A 14,597-nucleotide genomic window follows, 5' to 3' on the forward strand; every position below is an offset into this window, starting at 1 on the left:
TAACAGCCAAAGTTACAGCAATTGCCTGAATGATGATTGCTTTGGAAGCCCCTTTTAAATAGAAGCAGGTTTAAGCTGTGTCAGATGTTAACTGATGATTCAAGGGTTTTTGTATGCAGAGCGTAGGTGCAGATCCTAACAGAGCCCTGAATGCAGTAAACTGAAATTGATATCACATCACAGTGATTTAAATTAATAATGTGCTGAAAGTCTGGTTTTGCTTACGTTTCAAGATTTTGACTCTGCCTCCCTTTTTACCTTTGAAGTTAACGCTCACTGCAGAGTGATCTTTGTTTTCTCCCAAGCACTTTCATCCTCTGCCTCAGGCCATCCCATGTATATGGGAGGAGATCTGTGCAAAAGGTTTTTTCAAATCCCTCCTTAAAATTAATTTCTGCTATGAATCTTATATGCAATGATAAGCTGCTGCTGTTTGCTGTGCTGCATGTGGCATTCACCTCATTACTCACCACTTTCAAAATAAAGGAGCTTAATGTGCCAGAAGGTATTACCTTGGTAAGACCAGTTCTGCTTCTGTAGACCTTTGCAGCTGTCTGAGGATGTCGAAGCATAATCTGGCTGTGAAAATTGTGTTTTAGGGTAAAGATAGGCCTCTGAGACTTTGTTGGGACAGTAAGCCCACCAATTACTTTCACGATATTGGAAGAAAAAAATGAATTAATGTCAGATCCTGATAATTTTTCCCCTTAGGATCTGATTCTCCTCCTACTTTCCTTTCTACAGAGTTGCTTTATTTGACCTGTTTAGATTCTAGCATAGCTCCTACAGTAGTTTGTATGTTGCTATATGGATAGCACCCAGCCTTGTGGCATAACATAAACTGGCAATCCATACCCTGCTGAATTACACCTGTGCTCTGGAGAGACCAATCCAGGATTAGGCATGGTGAGCAAGCCTTTTATTAGAGCAATGGAACTAATGCAGCCAAGCTGTTACATCACTGCTTGGGGATATTAACCTAATTCCAAGAGTAGTACAGATATTTAACAAGGTGCTGGGCATTTCTTTGCTGCACACCAAAGATGTACCCTTAGATTCCTACAGGTAGTATCACGTTCAGTCTGTAATTCTCTGCAAACAGACTTTGGAGGTAAAATGAGTGTTGCAGGCAGAAGACAAAAATGTCAAAGACCACCAACTGAAATGGATTGGCCTGGCTCTGGACTGGACCCAGGATTACAGTATCCTCCTGAGCTGAACATGGCAATTACTTTGTGATGCCTACCCATAGCAGCAGAAAAAGCCAGAAGATTATGTGTTCTTGAGACTTCATGAAAAAAGATGCAATACCTCTGGTGATTTTAAAAGTAGGCACAGTACATTTATGCAAATTGGACAAATGGGGGTACTGACTGGCTTGCTTTTCAAAGCCTCCATCTGAAAACAATCAGCTATTGGGATGAATTTTTTATTGTCTTGTCCAAAATCAGTGTGTTGAATGATCATACCATGGGTTGTCTCCTCTTTCTGTCTGGGTTGGCCCAGTGCCACTGCCCTCAGTTGTACAGTGCCAGTTTATACCAGCTGGGACTCCCAACTATGATTTGCTTATTCATCAGGTTCCAAGGGAAGAGTATAAATAGCACTTAGCTCTCTTACTGCTCTTAAAAAAAAAAAAAAAATCTCATCTACATTTTTAACAGAAGAGAAAAGCTAAATACTGTTCAAGGTAAAGTACTGAAATTTTGATGTCTCAAGGAAAAGGGCAAAAAGCTATATTTTCCTGCTAAAATTGATAGAAACACTATCACTGACTGGTGGATATAAGATAAATCTTCAAATTGTCATAAAGGCCCTTTAGGAAAGTCAAGTAGCTTTCAGAAGAATTCAGCATTTCTTTGCTTCTACCAGTGTTAGGAATATATTGATTATTTTTGTGATTGCAAGTAAGGGCAGCAGCCAGTTTGGGTCTTCATCACCTACAGAAATACCTGCTGGAAGAACTTGCAAAATGCTGAGCTTTTCTCAAAGCAGTTGCTTTGTCTTGGATGTGAAACAGAACTGGAAGCAGAAAGCAGCATCCTCCTCATAGTGCCTGCACTTCCCAGGAAGCACCTTTCATTGTCTGGGGGGTCAGACTGCCTGTCAGCCCCCAGCACACGCAGGAGCAGCCCGTCACACTGCACTGCACTGTTCAGAGGCTCAGACTCTGAGCTGGGACTTCGCTGGATTTAGCTGTGCCAGAACCGTGGGAGAAATCTTAGCCTAGTCATGTTAAGTAATCCCTGTATCCCAGCTCTTAAACCATTGACTATTGTTTGAGCTTACAGAACAAAAATGTTGTATACTGCATACAGCAGCCAAAAGCACAGCAGAGAGTATCTTTTGTCCCAGGTTTCAAGCAAGTTTTAAGTTGTTTCTCGTGCTACTTAACAAGTGGATAAAAAAAATGATCCTTTAGGAGAAAAAAACAGAGCAAAGTTGTACACACAACCAGCTGTAGGTAACTGAGCCTGTTTGGTGTTGCACAATGAATTAGTGCCATCTACAGTGTGAAATGGGTCTTGAAGATGGAAAGCTGTCAGAGCTTTAAACTACACTCAAAGCAAAACAGCACGCACAAAAATTACCTTACAATTTAAAAACAAACAAAGACACCATAAAAAGCCAGAAGAAATTAAATTAAAAGCTTGCAATGTATTAAAATACCAATAGAAAATTTAACATTGCTTAATAAAAGCTTTGTTTTTGAATATGCTTGATTCCAGCATAGATCGATGTATTCATATGTTACAGAATTGTTTTTCTCAGCTCGCTTATTTTTGCTATTGTTGATCTAACTGAGCTTGAAGTAAATCACAAAATGTCACCTCGTGCCCTTCTTAATAAGCTTTATGCAATAGCATGTCAAACCTGCCCTGGGTCCTCTGGTGTCATTGGTATTACTTACCTACACTTCAGGTGGAGAGAATCTGAACTCAGTTAAGTAAATTCCGTATTTTATTGTTTTCCTTGTTAATGCAGTTAATCAAAACGTAAGAGCATGATGCCCTTTTGAGGTGCTGTGCCCTTGATCAAGACACATGAACATTTGGTTGGGCTTTACCTATTCACATAGGAAGTTGTCTCCATTATCTCTTCTGTGCTCTGTTTAGCAAACCACAAGGGGGGATTTTTATGATGATAAACTGAATTATTCTCTTCTTTCTCCCCTCGTACAATCTCTCAGCAAGAGGGCTGAGCCTGATTGCTCATCAGCCTTTACATGTCATAAATACAATTTGGGATGGAGAACAAGTTTCTGACAACTGGATGTGGAATTATCCTAAACTCTTACACAAATTGGCAATCAGGTTCTGAAAGCAAGAGCAATGTTCCAATTTCTGCAGTACTTCAGTGTCTAAGTGGAACCTCTAACAATGATCTCTGAGAGACACCAATAGAGATGGACTTCTCCATTTGCCACTACTGATATTTCTAAAATTAAATGGATTTGAGAATAGGAACTGAAGAAGCAAGCTCTGATCTCAAGGTCCCTCACCACCTTCCTCACTGCTCCCCTTTCCCTCCTTTCCTCTTTGCTCACATTTCTCCTCAGTGTTTATATGTCGTTGCACTTAGATCCTCTGTTATGTCAGTGATATGATGTCTATTTTACTTAGGGTAATACATGGCAAATTCAAGAACATACTTTCTCCTTTCTTTATACACACTATGCATAAAAGACTTACTAAATGTTGAAGCAATACTTGCAGTAATATAATGTACCAGCCATTCTTTCCATGAAATTTGTAAGCATTTGGAAATACCCATTCTCATTTATGAGTATGGATACTGATAGATCCATGCAGAGAGCCCACACCAATTGTGAAAACCTTGTTTAATTTTCTGAGCCTGGGAGAAGTCAGGCATCAATTCATGCCATCAAATGTCACTACTTAACCAAGTTGTGTTTGTTAGGAGCACAACCTCCCTTAAAGTCAGTAGAGGAAGAAGGCAATATGCATTGTAGATTCAGATTTTAGGGGCACAGTGGTAGAAAGGGAAGATCGATACAGTTGAAGAAATAAAAAACAATTATAGAAAGAATTTATGGTGTCCATTCTCCTGACTTAGATACCTCAATATAGTCTGGGGGATGAATTCACTGGAGACAGGAGCTGAGAGGAAGAACACTATTAATTTTTTTTCCTTTAGAATCAGAACAGCTGTAGAATTATGAACAAGAAGTCTGTTATGTCTGTGTTCAAGGACATGAGAATTAATCAGATGTTTTTCTTAGAACGATTATGTTAAAGAAATACCTGTTTTCAATTTTTTCTTCTGCTCAGAAACTGTAAAATGTCAAATACTCAGTAAATGCTCAAGGCAAAATGCTATCTATAATTAGCTTGTAAATGGTTTGTTTATTCAAAACACAGTGATGACTTCAGTGTTATTAAGCCTGCTTGGGCAATGCTCTTGAGCAATATGTATTCCAGATTATTAACATGCAGCATCTGATCCCAGCATTTGGTTCTTCTCTCTGATACATTCTAGAAATTCAGGAGAAACTTCACTCAAGGGAATGAGCTTTTCCTCTGTGAAATGGGAGTGGGGCTAAACTCTGCCGTCCCCAGGTGGTGGAGTGAGCCCTGGAGAGACAGAAATGCCCCGTTCATGGCTCGGGGACACGCAGGGTACCCTCCCTGGGGGGTCCATCCCCCTTGGCCAGGTCCCATTGTTGCACTAAAAATTCCCACTTACACCCCCTTCTTCCAAAGCTGCTTCCTGTACTGCTTAAACAAGTGTTCCACTAAGGTTCAGAAAGAAAAGGTCATGAGTGTTTATGTTATAACTCATCTAGATTGTGTTTATTGCAAAGAATGTTGTTCTGTATCTAAAGCAGCAGCTCACAGTAGAATTCCCACCAAATATTCTGTATTCTACTATAATTATTGACTAGCAATTTATGGAAAAAATATTACTGATATCAGGCACATTTATAAATGTCAAATGTATTTAATTTTACTGAAGACAGTTTTTAAAAATGTGTCTAAGTAGTAGAAATAGAATTAATTTTCTTCCAAATATGAATCTTACGCAGGGCAAGTTAAAATGTTAGAAATTTCTCATCAAAAGAAAATAAACCCCAGCCTTCAAAAAACTTCAAGGTAATAAGTTACTTAATTTTCAAATGAAATTCTTACATTTCACCATAGTTCTACAGGTTAAACACCACCATCATTACAATTTTCCATAATTTATATTGCTGTAAGACTTGTGTTTTGAGTTCTTCTGTATCTTGATGCATCTTTAATCTTTTTGACAGTGATAGTTCAGAAACTCGTTCATTCCTACTGAAATGTTTTCTTCTGTAGAAAAGCAAAGACAATCACAAATAGTCTTTCAAATATAGCATCAAGAGATTTATTTGTGGGAGTATTATTATAGACAAAACAGAGAAAAAAAAACCTACAAAACCCCCAATGCTTAAAAATTATCTCTCCAATAATGTAATTGGAGTAATTTTATCAGGACTGTGGATCTGAAGATTAGTGATAATGAGTGATAATTTTCAGAGAAGTTTCAACGTGTGTTTAGTTCTGTATGTTTGGTTCTCTTTAAAATAAGGATTTCAATGTTTATGTCCAGGGAGAGTTTACAATTCTCTGTGCAGCAAGCTTGGTTCCCTCAGATGATATTCTGAAACCAAGTACCATGGAAAATATGACCAGCATTCATTCACATTCACCTTTTTCAATGAAATAAACAAGTAGCCTCATGCAGAAATCAAATTGCTCAAAGAGCCTTACACTGTTATCTACAATCTTCCCCCAGGAGCAAATGAGGGAAAAAATGAGCTACAAAATCAGGGGGTCGGTGCTGTCTCTGTAGATTAACTGAAAGTGCTTCTCACTGGCACTAATGGGAATGTTATTACCTGTATCACTGTACCAGTGGCTGGAGAGCCTGCCCAAGGATCTGCCCTCTCAGCTAAGGTGTGAGGAAATGGTACTACCTAATGAACAAGGGACCTCAGCAATTCTAAAGCAAATTATTCCAATGACAGCAGTCTAAAGAGCAAATACTCTCAAAAGCAAGGCTCTGAAAGAGTGAAGGAACAAAGAACCACCCTGTGGGATTTGGGAAAATCCCACATATTTAGGGAAAAATACAGAATGTATTTTTATGGTAGCCAAGATGAAGGAAGCACCTGGATAAGCTGGGCCAGGAGAGCTTTGACGTCTTCCTGCCATTCTGAAGGGACCAACAACAAACCTAGGAACAGCAAGAGGCTTTTCAGAACTAAACTTAATGTGAGAAAACTCCTACTTGTGTTCTCAAGTGTATAAGTACTGTCTGGATGGTTGGCAATGTGAGTATGGGGGAGGCTGGAGCAGGCTGAGCATCCCCAGGCACTGAATGAGACAGACTGAGTGAGGAACAAAGGAGCCAGTGCTGAGCCAAGGACAGCTGAGCCTTTTGGGGGACACGTTGGACAGATATTGTCCAGTGCCATGTGAAAACAGCAATGGTCTGGCTGTCAGTGCCAGGTGCAGCACTGGCTGAGCAGGGGCTGTGGTAATGGGGAACAGTGGTTTGGATTTACAGCTCAGTTAGTGGAAGGTGTGTGAACCAAATGCATGCAGGTGACACCAAGATGACCACAGCTCACAGCTGAAGTGGAAAAAATGGATTTATTCCATCATCTCACTGGCTGGAGGATTCCAAAAACAATCAGAGACACATATGTTGCCAAGCTCATTTTAGCAGGGGCAAAGTGTGTCTAGGCCTGAGTCCTGTGTTAGTGGAAAAAAGGGGTCTTGGGCATGCACAAATCTTCCCCAGGCTGTGTTTTACAATCTCTCAACTTCTTATCTCCCTTCCCCCTTACAAAAAGGCCGCCAGCCTGTCTGAGGAATGTTGTTATGTTTGTTAACAACACTTTGTTATCTGGGTGAGAAAGCTCTTCTATAGCAGACAGAAAACAACCCAAAGCGAATACAAATACATGAATTTTCTCACACTGAGAGAAATATCTCCCAGGTGCAAGGTTGGTCTTTGAGCAAAAACAATTCTAGAAACAATTCTCTATCCTTGCCAATCTTCCATTTTTAATCCTTTCATCCCCACAGAAGATTTGATAGAAAAATAAGATTATATCTAATTTTCTAGTGAATGTTCAGAAAGCTTGAAAATAAGTGCCAAGCATGGCAAAATTAATGAGGCACTGTTGCTATTGTAGGACAGTGTTCGATTTCATTTTAATACAGGAATTAATGCTACAGTAGTCTGAGCAGGACATAGAAAGAAGAATCTCAGTATAAATTTATGAAGTTTCCAATCCTCACAACTGTAGACAAAAAGTAAGTCAGAGAGCATGAAGCACAAAAGCAAATACCTGAAAACAAGTAGCAGTACTCAAACCCTATTATTTTAAAATATCATGTGTCATATATCTAGGACAATCTCTTGCTGTTAGAGGGTCTGTCTCAGGAAGTTTGGTTGCTTAGGGTTATCCACCGTGTGCTTAGCTGCTATTGCCACAGCTGATGAATGTAAATCAATCCTTTGCTTTCTGGTTACTTTAGACACATCTTTCAGACATTTATTTAGGGACAAAGTCTATATTTGTTTCAGAGAGGTAGGATATTTAGTGTTTGGGGAGAATTTACAGGGAAAAAAAAACCCTCGTTGTCTCGTCCTCCATAAAGTCAAGCAATTAAATTTATCGAGATAACAAAATCACAGCTCTGGCAAATAGCATGCCAGATATATCTGTTTAATCACTGATCCACCATTGTTTGTTTGTGTAGACTTCTAACTCCTTGCTCTTCACGCTTTGCTAACATATTCTGGATGTTGTCAAAAATCCTCATGCTGAGGCTCTCCCCACCATCAGTGTGTTGCAGACTGACCCTGAAGTGAGCTTCAAGGGTGTACTCTGACGAGAAGCCTAGAGAAGGATGCTATAGTTATATGATTCAGGATTTGATAAATAAGAGCAGGAGAAAGCACAGCAAATATTAAGAAAATGTATTTAGAAATGAGTAGGGAATCTAATAAATAGCCTGTTTACTGCAGCTGAGTAACAATCTTCATGTTTGCATACAATGAGCACAGAATTCATCTATCAAAAATATCCACAGTCCATAGCTGAGGGGAGGATTATTTACTTCCCTGCCTCTCCACCTCTGAATGTACACGTAACACATTTTAAACAGATTAGCACAGACTGTCAGATGTCTGATTGCTACGGCTGAAAGCTTACTAGCTATAAACCAGCCTCAGTGTGCAAGATGAGTTGTTTAATTAGCACGGTGCAGGTTCCTGGGCTAACAGCTCCTAAGCTTGGGCTTAGTGCCATGGCTCTGTAGCTCTCCAGTCCTGCATGCAGAGAAGTAGACTTGTCCATTTCTGTGTCTGCCCAGATACTTGTGTATTTGAATAATCTCCTAACAGAAATGCTGATAACGTTTTTCTGCCTTTGTCTGTTACCCTATCACACATTTTGCTTTGATCCTGAACCCAGGCAGGTGAGTTCAGGTTTCCCTATTGTGGAAGGCTGCTTTCTCAGCAGGGAAACCTTACAGCTCCACTGTACACATGGATTAAGGATGGTTTGGGTAGGGTGTGCAGGAAGGAGATATTCTCTGCAGTGGGAGCAGGGAAGTATTTTATTCTAGGTACTAGTCATTTACAGGTCAGTTTCTTAAATGAAAGTAGTAAGTGAACTGCAAACAGGAATTCCAGAGAGTATGTAATTGGGGTGCAAGCAATTTGTGTGGAGACACATATGTATGGGGGGAAAAAAGACTTCTAAGGTTCTCGTAGGTGAGAGGACAGCCAGCTTTCTCCATTTTGCTCCCAGCATCAGCAGCAGACAGACTCCTCCCAGCCCCTGGGTTCGCAGCATAACCCAGTGAGGCCGTGGGAGGCGGCTGCAACATCCCCAGGTGCTCCTCTCCCAGCGCACAGCCACACACACACTCCTGCTGATAACCAGGGACAGGTGCTGGAGCTTCTTGCACCCAGCTTAAAGGGACTTGACTGTCAAGCAGCCTTCACTGAAGAGAATTCAGCACTCTACAGGCTTTGAGCAATAGAAAATAACAAAGGACTGAACTTCCCGGCAGCAGTAGTCACTCCTTAGTCAGGATATCCCAGCTGTGCTCTCTCCTCACTGGGCTAAAACAATGGTCCCGGTAAAGCACTGTGGGTCCCGACTCCTCTGCTTCAGGTCTGCCAGCTGGAGCAGCCGCCGGATCCACAGCTCCCCGCCCGAGGACAAGGTGGGACTGCTGGTGAGTTCTGTCTTTGAGCCTTCTTTTTTTTTTTTTTCCTCATGCAAGTCCATCTTGTTAGAAGAGCTATTCTTTTTCACATAGAAGATATATGTTTTCTTCATCCCAACTAGAAGCCAGGTCTCCCCAGGAACTCCCTCCACTCCTCAAAGAAGTTTGTCTCTTCCCACTTTCTAGATGGGAAATTTGTGCCCCAGAGGAAGGGAATGCTGCCATAGCATCCTACAGAGACGTGCCACGAAATTCATTTCTGTGGGGTGCCTTTTATAATCTTTGATTATAGTCCCCAGCATAAGTATTCCAGCATGTGATTATAAAAGACCATCTAAATTTATTTAACTAAAAATTAAGCAGCAACTCACTGCCCTATTGTATCAACTCCCAGTATTAGTAAATACCCAAAGATCTTTTATCTGAATAGTGATTAAGCTGTGCTACTGTAACTATTAAGCAAATAATCCCGTTTCTATAAAGATTGTATTTATGAAAAGTTCAAGAAATAGACATAAAATGCACTGAATCTGTAGGAAAATAAGATATTTGCTTAATATATTTTACTGTGCCTTTTATTGTTTTAAATGTAGCTTGTATAAGCATGTTGGTGCCTGGAATAGACGAAGATACTTTTCTGCCTGCCTTAGATTGCTAGTGTTTTTAGTTCAAACATGTAAAATAATCCTCTGTGGATTATTTTTCCTTTAGAATCTGTTGCATCCCTGGAATTATAGTTTCAGAAGTTCAATAATTTGTTTGGCAATAGACATCTCAGTCTATTTCAATTTGTTGAGACTGCTTGGGAGCATTCCAAATAGTTTAGCTTTATTTAACCTTATTTCTTTAATTTAGGAGACAATCATTGGATTCTCAGCATTTTCACTGGCAGTTCTTGGACCAGCTGGGTGGTTCCTGACCCAACTTTCAAGCTATAGAAAGAAATAGAAAACATCCCTTCAAAATTAAGATCTAAAGGCTACAATAAAATCTAATACTCCAAACTTGGACTCTCTTGAAAATCTCCATTTCCACACTGTCACCCATCCCATGGGCCAGGTCCCAGAAAGGTTTTGCAGATATTGTAGAACTGGACTTGGATGTACAATGGTGTAAGGATACAAAATAGTGGTAGGTGCCCTCTGCCATCACCTGCTGCGTTGGACCAGCCTGGATCTGTCATCAGGTACTGTGAGAAATGGAAGACTGATGGGGAGGGCTGTAAACACGCTCAGGTGACTTGCAGTTTGGCTGTTGAAAAACACATATATCATGTTAATTGTTGTTTGACTTTGTGTTTTAGACATGTAGAACATCTGTGTTTAGGAAACATAAGCCTGGGGTAGACTTAGAGGCACCTTATAAAAAATGCTTGAGAATCCTGCCCTCCTTTGGGCAAGATTAAAACACACTGGTAATTTATACTTTTGTGAATCCCTGAAATACAGGAAAAAGCAGCAGGTTTGCTGGTCCTCCACCATGGACCAAGCTTTGCAGAGCCTGTGTTCCCACTTGTGTGCCTCTCCTGTCTGCTTCTTTGGTGATCCCTGGTTGGTGAGGTAACAAAACTGAATTTACTCTTTGCCTTTCATCCATGGTTTTGTCACTGTTCATGTGTCCTGTCTGCACAGCTCATACCGGTATCATCAAAAGTTTAGAGTAAATAAATGGGAAAAAAAGCAGAAAAAAAATATTTTATAGTAATCTCAGACTGAACCGCTGAGAATTTAGGATGGTTTACTTGAGAGTTTCTCTTTAACCTTTACATGTATTCTTTTGGTGTGTTCCTCTTCCACGAAGATAAATGTTTTTGTGAGGGTCATGATTCTCAAGTATTTCAATTTATTTTCAGTATTTAAATTTTTGAACTTTGAGAGACTTTTTCCGTGAATGCTATTTGCAATTACTATGATAAATACTTTGAAGTCTAGACTAAATTTGTGAAAAATACAGTAAATAACACTTACTATGCCATGTTAGATGTATAATAAAAGAATGTCTTCTAATGATTTTGTGTCTGTCTTGCAAGAAAATACAGAATACGAACCTTTTGTGATGCTGAAGGATTGGTTGTGATGCTTAAGTATTAGAAGAATATAATTTAAAATTCCATTAAGTCATTTGTAATATCTAATATCAAAACAGATTCTGAAAGTAGGGTTGTGAAAGTGTGTATTCTTGCTGTACTTCCAAAGTATGATCTTCAGATAAATTGTCTGAGTTCCCTTCAGCCTTGTAACTGTGACTGAAGTTTTCAGAGGGAGAATGGAGACATTCATCCTGAGTGTTTAAAGAAAGTCGTACTGGTTTATTTTTTTCCCAGAAATGACAGTTTTGTCACTTAGTTGAACAGTCAGATGTGAAAGCCCAGTTGTGTATGTGGAAAGTTTCCCACAGATTTGAATGAGTGTTGTGTATGTGCCTGCATTCCTGGTATCCAGAGAAAAAGCAGTGCCAGTAACTGAAAGGCACTTGGATAAGCAATCTGAAGCTTTGCTCCTGCACACTGTGAGTGCATCCTTTGGAATCATAAGGCTATTTTGCAGAATCTTTTGTAAAAATCAGGTTTGAACATTTCATTGTATCTGCTTGTCCTGTATCTGATTTCATCATCCTTCCCTCACCTAGTAATGGTTAAATAAATCTGTAAGATATTACATTTCAGTTGTTGTACTTGTTCTCTTAAATTATGGCAATGTGTAATAAGGTTGTGTGGTTATCATACATACTCAAGGGACGTGAGTAAAGTACTGAGAATTGTGTTGGATGAAATGAGGTAACAGATATAGAAGGATGTTGATATTGAAGCAGTGATAATTTTTAGAAACTACATACCTGAAGAGCTACTTAAAATTTAAGTGTTTTTTGCAAATATATTTTTTTCAGATTTTCAGACTACTTTAATCATTTCTTCCTAAAAGTACTAATAATTGTATTTTTCAGGCATTTAAAAATGCTTCAGTCTTCATGTAGCACTCTTTACTGATTGCAAATGGATCTTTAACCCTGAGACTGGAGGCTCTGGGGGATGTGTGCATAGAAAACCAAGAAAGGCAAGAGACTCCCTCCTGTTATTCCATAGATAAGGAGCACCAAACATGAAATGCTTGCCCAAGATAAGGCAGCAGGGTAGCAGGAGGTGGAAACAGAGAATTGGAGGATGGTTCCTTGCCATGCTTTTCATGGTATTTCTGCACCAATGGTTTGCATTTCTTGATGGTGGACCAAAGCTGGTTTTAAGCTGGCTATAGGTAGTAGCACAGGTAACACATCTATTCCTAAGGGTAAGTGGCTGAAGCCTCTCCTTCCATAGGAACACAAGTAGCAGCCATTCCAGGTAAGGCAGAAGATCTTGTATTGAACTAAACTTTGTAACATTTACATGCTTTGTGATTGTGGTTATGTGCTGCAGTGTACAATTAAGCTAAAATACTAATTGTTCTGAGTAAGTGGAAGTGTCTTTCAGTCACTCTATTGTCTCTTCTTAAGAATGGATGCTCTGCTTGAGCTTACACTTAAATTAAGAAGTGTTCAGCTTATGGTCCATAAAGACTCTGGGCCTGCAAAAAGTAGTTGGGGAATATTATGCAATTATCAGCAGGCCTGAATTTGCAATAGATAGGACAATTTGTGAGGATCTGCAGATGAGAAAAATATATTCCCATGTCAAGTGCAGCAGCTTTCCTACAAGCTGCTTTAGGAGTGTCCCAGTTCCGTCAATTTACTTCACTTTGTGTTTCCACCAAGGTTCCTGTCTCTGATAGTCCACCCTTCATTTTGTCTTAGGTTACTCCTAGACTCCTGTGTGGAGCAAACCAGTTTGGAGAGACAGCTCGCTGGTTCCTAGGGAGGCAGCCTCCAGATGCAGGAGCGAGGTCAGTCAGCTTTAGCTGTTACTGAGCCAGCGTCCTGACCCTGGCACAGGTCACAGACCTGGTACAGGTGTGGTAAAACACCAAGGACCTCAGCAGCATTGAGTGTTGCATGCTTTCTCCTCACTTCCCTGTGGAAAGTCTCACGCCTTCTTTTGCTCTCTGTAACTGTTTTTGTCCAGCAGAGACATTTTACAGATATTTTTACTTGAGCATAGAAATACTAAAGCAAAGTAAATATCTGGTTTTCTTGATTTCTCTGTTCGTTTCTTTGCCTTCAGGCCATGATGCTGTGTTAGGTTTAAGAAGGCAGTATTTTGACACTTGTCATTCTGATTCCTAAAGCATTATTACCACTACAATGTGCTTTTATTTTAGCCATGTAGGTAGGTGGTATAGTCAATTCTGCACAAAAGAAGCAGAATATTAAAGGTAAGGAAAAACCCAGCTCTTTGTGGGGGAGATATAATTCAGCCAGGGTGGTGCTAATTTCCACAAACTTAGCATGTTAGCTGTCAGAAAGACTGTGCCTCTTAGTGCAGTATATCCAATATCTGATTTTTATTTTAGTCTTAGTGCATGCTTCTCAAATTTGTGCTAATTCTTTATGCAGGTCACCATGTATTTCTCAAACTCCACTGCTATAGCAACAAATTAAGTATTTTGTTCACTTAGAGGCTAATGACATTACTCTAGAAGAGAAATTGAGGGCGTTTATCCGAGATTTTTACAGTGACAGATGCTGACAAATGTAATAATAAGCAAACATCCACAGACTTAGTTGACGTAATTATCAGAATAAGAGGAAAATTACAGTTTTGTAAGTACAATCAAATAACCACTGCATTTTGTAACGATGTTTTGTTTTCCCAAAGTCTTAATTATTCTAAACTGGGGAAAGAAAGAACAAATATCAGCATCACAGTCTGGCTACTCTGTTGGAAACACAGTACTAGCAATGAAACACAGAGCTCTGTACTGCTCCAGCTCTCACTTTAAAGCAGCCCAAGCCGATGATGACTGAAATGAATTTGTCACATGCCAGATGGCATAACTGATATGGGTCGGTGGCTTCAGCCAAGCTTCTGGTCACATCATGATCACTTCTGCCATTACTGCCAGCTCATTCTCTATTCTATTCTAATCCTCTACCCTTTCCAAATGTCTATCCTACTATACACCTTCCTTCTCTGAATAGTTACTTTCCTGCCCTCACACAGGAGGAAGGTCAGGTTCTTATTTTTTTCTGTACATAGAGCTGTGTGATAGTAGCACTAAGGGAAATTTTACTTGCATCTGTAATTCTCAGCACAGAGGCTAAAATTGGCTATCTTCACCTCAGAAAAAATTATTTCCCTGCACAAGACTCTACAAGCTGTCAGTAATATTGTGTTACTCTTGTGCAGACATAATTTTCTGTGAGCAAGAAGAGGTAGTTTCCCTGTTCACTGTCTCTTGGCTCATGCTGATTGACCCAGGTGTCAGA

The 14,597-nt window shown here is 39.8% G+C and overlaps 1 long non-coding RNA gene across 1 annotated transcript; it reads left to right on the top strand.

Moving 5' to 3' along the window:
- The first annotated feature begins 8,802 nt into the window (after positions 1 to 8,802).
- Positions 8,803 to 11,896, top strand: LOC148223406 (uncharacterized). Its single transcript, XR_015804332.1, has 2 exons — positions 8,803 to 9,248; positions 10,095 to 11,896. It is a non-coding gene; the product is annotated as an uncharacterized LOC148223406 (long non-coding RNA).
- Positions 11,897 to 14,597: the final 2,701 nt, after the last annotated feature.

Source organism: Sturnus vulgaris, chromosome 6 (genome assembly GCF_052056855.1).
Source record: "Sturnus vulgaris isolate bStuVul1 chromosome 6, bStuVul1.hap1, whole genome shotgun sequence".
Taxonomy (NCBI): domain Eukaryota; kingdom Metazoa; phylum Chordata; class Aves; order Passeriformes; family Sturnidae; genus Sturnus; species Sturnus vulgaris.